The following is an 8,366-nucleotide window of genomic DNA, read 5'->3' as shown; positions in this document are numbered from 1 at the left end:
GGCAGAGTTTTGCCCATGTTCCTTTCCACTGTGACAGGACAGCACTGAGTTCCATTGCAGAGTCCCATAAAATAATTGTGCTCTCTCACCCTCAAGTGCACAGATTACTGCTGGGGAATAGGGGAGTGGTGGTCTCAGCAATTCAGGACTGAGTTTGGTTTTGTTTTTTTCTTGAGACAGAGTCTCACTCTGTTGCCCATGCTGGAGTGCAGTGGCAGGATCTCAGCTCACTGCAACCTCCACCTCGCAGGTTCAAGCAATTCTCCTGCCTCAGCCTCCCCAGTAGCTGGGATTACAGGCATGCGCCACTATGCCCAGCTACTTTTTGTATTTTTAGTAGGGATGGGGTTTCATCATGTTGGCCAGTGTGGTTACGGACTCCTGACTTCAAGTGATCCACCCGCCTTGGCCTCCCAAAGTGCTGGGATTACAGGTGTGAGCCACCACGCCGGCCAGGACTGTCTTTCCTGACTTCTTCAGTGCGTCTTTCCTTGGTATGATGTTAAAACCAGGTACTGTGACCCCTCTCTGACTTCCGGTTCTTTCAAAAGTGCTTTATTCTGTGGATAGCTGTTCAATTTGTTGTTCCTCCAGGGAGTGGGGGGAGGAGGGTTGCTGGGGGCTTCTGTTTGGCCATATTGCTCCACCTCCCTGTCAGAGATTGCTTCGATCTCTGACTCTTTCGTTAGACAATTCCTTGAAAGCAGGAAGAATGCTTAATTTGGTTTCCACCATATATCAGCTCCTAACAGTATTTTCTATATAATAAGTGTCCCAGAAATATTTGTTAAATTAATGTTAAGTGAAAGTTTCATTTCTGATTTAGTAGGGGAGAAGGAAGAAAGTATAGAAAAAAAGGAAAGATGGGAGAAGTATTTTATGACTATTTTGGTATGACTATTGGCACCTCTTTTTGTTTTTACTAAAACAAAAGCCAAAAGCCAGGCTCAGTGGCTCACTCCTCTAATCCCAGCACTTTGGTAGGCTGAGGTGGGCAGATCACTTAAGGTCAGGAGTTCAAGATCAGCCTGGCCAACATGGTAAAACCCTGTCTCTACTAACAATACAAAAATTAGCCGACCATGGTGGCATGCGCCTGTAGTCCCAGCTACTCCAGAGGCTGAGGGAGGAGACTCGCTTTGAACCCAGGAGGCAGGGGTTGCGGTGAGCCGAGATCACACCACTGCACTCCAGTCTGGTTACAGAGTGAGACTCCATCTCAAAAAAAAAAAAAAAAAAAACCACCAAAGCCACAACCAACTTTAAGTCCTCCTAAAGCGATCACACTATTTTTGGGCTAGAAGAGACCTTACTGCAATCACCTCATATTGCAAAAGAAAAACCATATTTTATGACTTATTTTAAACAAACAACATCCTACAGCAGGAGGTCAGTGGGCCATTCCTTGCAAGCTACATGTGGTCTACCACCTATTTTTGAAAATAAAGTTTATTAGAACACAGCCATGCTCATTCATTTCTGTCTTGTCTATGCTGCTTGTACATTTTGACAGTAAAGCTGAGTAGTTGTGATACAGAATATAGCCTGCAAGCTTCAAATACTTACCGTCTAGCTCTTTACAGAAAACATTTGCTGACTCTTGCTTTAAAGTGCTGGATAGTAAATTTCCTTTAAATATCTTTGTGTTTTCTGATTTGCTTTTATCTCTTTATTGAAGCATGCATAAAGGCATAAACACCACTAATCTTTAGTGTACTGTTTGATAAATGATTATGTGTAAAAACACCCATGCATGCATTACTCAGGTAAATACAGACTATTTCAAGTATTCAAGAAGGTTGTCTCACGGCCATTCTAGTCAACCCTTCATCGATAGGTAACCACTACTCTAACTGCTATGACTAACAAATTTGTCTCTCCTTGGACTTCATATAAATGGAACAATGCAACACATACTCTTTTTTTGTTCTAGCTTCTTTTACCCAATATAATGTCTGTTCTTTTATTTCTGTGTAGCATTCCACTGTTTGAAAATACCACAAGATATTTATCCATCTTCCTTTAATGGATATTTAGATTATTTCTGGGTTTGGGGAATGAATTTTTTTTTTTTTAAACGGAATCTCTCTCTCCCAGGCTAGAGTGCAGTGGTGTGATCTCAGCTCACTACAGCCTCCGCCTCCCAGGTTCAAGTGATTCTCCTGCCTCAGCCTCCTGACTAGCTGAGCCTACAAGTGCCGACCACCATGCCTGGCTAACCTTTTGTATTTTTAGTAGAGACGGGGTTCCACCATAGTGTCCAGCCTGGTCTTGAACTCCTGACCCTGTGATCCACCTGCCGTGGCCTCCCAAAGTGTTGAAATTATGGGTGTAAGCCACCACACCTGGCCGGGGCATGAATATTTTTTGTTTGCTTTTTGTTGAAACAGGTTCTCAATCTGTCACCAACGCTGGAGTGCAATGGCACAATGGTTTCAAGTGCTGTCCCACCTCAGCCTCCTGAATAGCTGAGACCACAGGTGCCCAACACCATGCCAGGCTAATTTATTTTTTTCTTAGACAGATCTCACTCCATTACCCAGGCTGGAGTGCAGTAGCACAATCTTGGCTCACCACAACCTCTGCCTCCTGGGTTCAAGTGATTCTCCTGCCTCAGGCTCCCAAGAAGCTGGGATTACAGGCACGTGCCACCATGCCCAGCTAATTTTTGTCTTTTTAGTAGAGACAAGGTTTCACCACATTGGCCAGGCTGGACTCGAATTCCTGACCTCAGCTAATCCATCCGCCTTGGCCTCCCAAAGTGCTGGGATTACGGGCATGAGCCACTGCACCCAACCAGGCTAATTTTTTAAATTATGTGTAGAGATGAGATCTCGCTATATTGCTGAGGATGATTTCAAACTCCTGGGCTCAAGTGATTCTCCCACCTCAACCTCTGGAATACCAGAGGCTGGGGATGCTGGTTCAAGTTGTGAGGCAGCATGCTCCTGTCTAGAGCTTGTCTCAATGGATCTAGAGCTTGTCTCAATGGATCTAGGACTTCATTGCCATCTGATCACTGATCACCTCAGAGACTCACTGTGCTCATAAGCAAAACTGTCCATGTTGGTCCTTTGCCCTGGACCTGTGACATTCTGGTCTATTTCTGTGTTTACTTGTGGCCAAGTATAGCAACTATACAATAAATCATCTCTTCTGCTGTCTTAACTGAAGAATTAAAAAAAAAAAAAAAAACAATTTTAGGGAGAAAAATTCAGACCACAACAGGTACTCAGTAGTGTTAACAGTCTTCCACTTTAATTTATATTTATTTATTTCTCTTTCTAGTTCTGTCATTTGTTCATTTATTTGTTTTCTATATTTTAAAGCTATGTTATTAGGTGCACACAAATTTTTTATTATCTTCCTCTTGACCCATTTGTTATTATGAACTGTCTCTTTAGAAATATTTCTAGAAATATTTCTTATCTTAAAGCCATTTAAATTATAATATAGACAGGACAGCTTCCTTTTGGTGTTTGTATAGGATAAGCTTATCTATTTATTTTTATTTTTTATTTTTTCAGTTTTTTGTTTTTTGGTTTTTTTTTTTGGAGACAGGGTTTTGGTTTGTCGCCCAGACTGGAGTACACTAGCTCAATCTCAGCTCACTGTAACCTCTGCCTCCCAGGCTTAAGCCATCGTCCCACCTTGGCCGCCCAAGTAGCTGGGTATACAGGCTCAGGCCATCAGACCCGGCTAATTTTTGTATTGTTTGTAGAGACAGGGTTTTCCCATGTTGCCCACGCTGGTCTCAAGCTCCTCAGCTCGAGTGATCTGCCCACCTGGGCCTTACAAAGTACAACCTATTAACTAGTCTGTATTCTTATATTTAAAATGTGACTTGTAAACAGCATATAGCCGAGGCTTTCTAAAAGCTAATTTGGCAATCTTAGCCTTTTAATTGGAGTGTCTAGTCCATTCATATTTAATACAGTCATTGATTTGGTTTGCTTATAAGTCTGTAATCTTGCCATTTGCTTTTTATTTGTCCTGCCCATGCTTTCTTCCTTTATTCTGCCTTCCTTGCCTACTTTTAAATTAATCAAGTATTTTTGATATTCTGTTTTATCACCTCTATTTTTAGTTTGTTTTTATTTCTATTTTTATTTGAGACCAAGTCACTCTGTCACCCAGGCTGAAGTGCAATAGCACGATCTTGGCTCACTGCAACCTCCACCTCCCAGGTTCAAGTGATTCTCCTGCCTCAGCCTCCTGAGTATCTGGGATTACAGGTATCCATCACCATGCCCATCTAATTTTTGTATTGACTGAGTTTCACCATGTTGGTCAGGCTGGTCTAGAACTCCTGACCTCAGGTGATCCACCCACTTCTGCCTCCCAAAGTGCTGGGATTATAGGTGTGAGCCACTGTGCCCAGCCAGTTATATCATTTTTATTGTGATTTAATTGTTCCCCTAAAAATGTGCAAGTGCATACTTGACTTAGCATAGTCTATTTCCCAAACACTACAAGAAACTTACAGCAGTTTAACTCCATTCACATCCCTACCCTTCTTTGTGCTATTGTTGCCATGTATTTTCCTTCTATGCATAAACCCCCTTAGACCTACTTACCACGGTTGCCTGAAACAGTCAGAATCTTTTTATATTTACCCAGGTGTTGATTCCTTCCTATGCTTTTCTTCCTGTACTTCTGTGCTCCTGTTTAATATTAATTTCCTCCAACCTGAAGAACTTCTTTCAATCTTTCTTGCGGTATGTGACTGCAAGAAACAAAATCTCTTAACTGTTACTGAATTTTTTTTTTCTTTTTAAACTTTTTTGTTGTTGTTTTTTGTTTGTTTGTTTTGAAATGGAGTCCCACTCTGTCCACTAGGTAGGAGTGCAGTGGCATGATCTTGGCTCACTGCAACCTCCACCTCCTGGGTTCAAGCTATTCTCTTGCCTCAGCCTCCCGGTAGCTGGGATTACAGGCACATGCCACCATACCTACCTAATTTTTTTCTATTTTTAGTAGAGATGGGGTTTCACCATGTTGACCGGATGGTCTCAAACTCCTGACCTCAGGTAATCCGCCCATCTCAGCCTCCCAAAGTGCTGGGATTACAAGTGTGAGCCACCATGCCCAAGCTTCATTTTTGAAGGATATTTTCAATTATTAGAATTCTAGAATCAGCATTTCTTTTTTATCTTTCAGATCTTTAAAAGTGTCAATATATTGTCTTTTGATCTCCATAGTTTTTCTTAAAAAATTACTCTTAAGTCTTATATATTTTTCTTTTAGTATAATCTGTCATCTCTTTTGACAGGTTTAAATATTTTCTCTTTGATGTTCGTTTTCAATAAGAGTTTTTTGTTTGTTTGCTTGCTTGTTTTTAAGCTACTTGGGGTTTACTAAGATTCTTGGACCTATAAATTGATATTTATCATCAATTTTGTAAAATTCTCAGGGAGCATCTCATCATGTTGCTTCCACCCATGATCTGTTTTCTCTTTACAGGACTTCAGTAACACAATATTAAACCCTGTGTCTATATCCCACACACCTTTTCCACTCTGTTTTATTTTCTCCATTTTCTCCCTGTATTCATATTTGAATATTTTCAACTGACTTGTTTTTAGATTTCCTAATCCTGTCTGCTGTGGTTTGAATGTGTTCCACAAAGTTCATGTGTTAAAAATGTAACCCCCAATCCAACAGTGCTGACAGGTAGATTTTTAAGAGGTGAATAGGTCACAAAGGCTCTGTCCTCATCAACGGATCAATGTCATTATGACGGGATTTAGTTTGTTATTTGGCTCTCTCTCACTCTCTCTTTAGCTTTCTTGCCCTCCTGTCTTTGACTACAGGATGAAAAAGGAAGAAAGGCCTCACCAGATGCCAACACTTTGATATTGGACTTCCCAGCCTCCAGAGCTGTGAGAAATAAATTCCTTTTGATTACAAATTACCAAGTCTCGGCCAGGTGTGGTGGCTCATGCCTGTAATCCCAGCACTTTGGTAGGCTAAGGTGGGTGATCACCTGAGTCAGGAGCTCAAGACCAGCCTGGCCAGCACAGTGAAATCCCATCTCTACAAAAGTACAACAAGTAGCTGAGCATGGAAGTGGGTGCTTGTAATCCCAGCAACTCCAGAGGCTGAGGTGGGAGAAGTGCTGGAACACAGAAGGTGGAGATTGCCATGAGCCGAGATCACGCCACTGCCCTCCAGCCTGGGCCACAGAGCAAGACTCTGTCTCAAAAAAAAAAAAAAATTACTAAGTCTCAGGTATTCTGTTGTACAATACAAAATGGACTAAGACACTGACTTTGGCATTTTTTAGTTTTATGCAAAATCCATTCAATGAGCTCTTACTTTAAGATAGTACACAGCTAGGCACAGTAGTTCATGCTTATAATCCCAACACTTTGTGAGGCCAAGGCAAACAGATCATTTGAGCTAAGGAGTTCAAGGACAGCCTGGTTAACATGGTGAAACGCCATCTCTACTAAAAAACAAAAATTAGTTGGGCATCATGGTGGGTGCCTGTAACCTCAGCTACTGAGGAGGCTGAGGCAGGAGAATCACTTGAACCCAGGAAGTGGAGGTTGCAGTGAGCCAAGACTGCGCCACTGTGTTCCAGCCTCTGTGACAGAGGGAGACTCTGTCTCAAAAAAAAGATAGTGTACTTTCCATTTCTAGAATACCTATTTATTCCTTTGTTAAAGACTCTGATTCTCTGTTTAAATGTTTCATCTTTTCATTTAATTTTTCCACATTTTATTTTATTAAAAAATAATCATAATAAAGTCCATGTCTGCAAACTTTAATATCTGGATGATCTATAGGTCTGCTTCTATCATCTACTTTTTCTCTTGATGTATATTTATCTGCTTCTTTGCATATCACATAATGTTGTATGATGAGCCATGTATATAAAAGTACTATACACATTGCAATTGCTACTCTTTCTCCACCCAAAGAGAATTTGTAATTTTGTCTGTTAAGTGGACAAGGTGAAGGACTGATCATTCCAAGCCAACCAGGAAAGCCAGTTTGGGGCTGGCTTGCACTTTTAGTTAGATGCAGCTTAAATGTGGTTTCAACTACCTTGAGACCTTCTTATGTATGTTGCAGATTTCTCGCTCCATGGAACTTTGTCTCCTAAGTACCAAGAGACTTCTGGAGATTTTATTCTGCTATTCTTGCCCAGCCCCTTTTGGGACATGACATATCTGTAGGCAATTGATTGGGAGACTGGTAGGTCTCTCTCTGTCTCTGTTTCCTCCCCCTGACAGTTCTGTCCTTCAGAGCCAGAGGTATGGGGCTTAGCTCTTGATTTTCTCTTCATCCAGGTTCAAAATCTAGCAAATGTTTTGCAAGGGAGTTATTTTGCTTTTCTTGTTTTGTATTTCCTTGCCTTGAGCACGACTTGGCCTCCAGTTGATTTCTTTCTGTCTTTGTGACTCAGCCTACCGTCTGCTACATTGCCCTGTCATTCAATGAGTAATCGGTGAGGAAAAGAGTTATTCATTTGATGATCTTGTAGATTCCAGTTTGTCCATGCTGACTCGAATGGCCATAAGAAAATTCTGTTTTTTCCTTTTACTATAGTTGCTTGCTCTATGACTAGACTCAGAAAATGCCCCAGGCACAAGAATTGCCAGCAATCTCAGTTCATATAATGAAGACATTTCTCCCTCTAGAATTTATTTCACCCAGTTTCATATGTATCTATATGTCTCTGATATCTTTAATGTAATCTGTCTTTTTTCCAGTTGTAATAGCTTTCTGTTATTACCACATTGTACTTAAAAGCAGAAGTATTTATGTATAATGACTTTTTGGAATCTTAAAAAAAAAAGCGTAGTTTTTGTTTTTGGTTATGTCCATTCCTCATTTTGTTATTAGGGTGATACTGGCTTGATAAAATGATTTAGGGAGGATTCCCTCTTTTTCTATCTTGTGGAATAGTGTCAATAGGATTGATACCAATTCCCCTTTGAATGTCTGGTCGAATTCAACTGTGAATCCGTCTGATCCTGAACTTCTTTTGTGTTGGTACTTTTTTGATCCCCATTTCAATCTCGCTGCTTATTGAACTGGCCAGGATATCTGATTCTTCCTGATTTAGCCTAGGACAGTTGTATCTTTCCAGGAATTTACGCATCTCCTCTAGGTTTTCTGGTTTATGTGTGTAATGGTGTTCATAGTAGCTTTGAATGATCTTTTGTATCTCTGTGGTGTCAGTTGTAATATCTCCCATTTTACTTTTTTCTTTTTTTGAGATAGAGTCTCACTCTGTTGCCCAGACTAGAGTGCAGTAGCACAATCTCAGCTCACTCCAACCTCTGCCTCCCAGGTTTGAGTGAGTCTCCTGCCTCAGCCTCCTGAGTAGCTGGGATTACAGGCACATGCCACCA

This window comes from Cebus imitator, unplaced genomic scaffold (assembly GCF_001604975.1).
Source record: "Cebus imitator isolate Cc_AM_T3 unplaced genomic scaffold, Cebus_imitator-1.0 Scaffold165, whole genome shotgun sequence".
NCBI lineage: Eukaryota > Metazoa > Chordata > Mammalia > Primates > Cebidae > Cebus > Cebus imitator.
Note: the sequence above shows the minus strand (reverse complement) of the source record.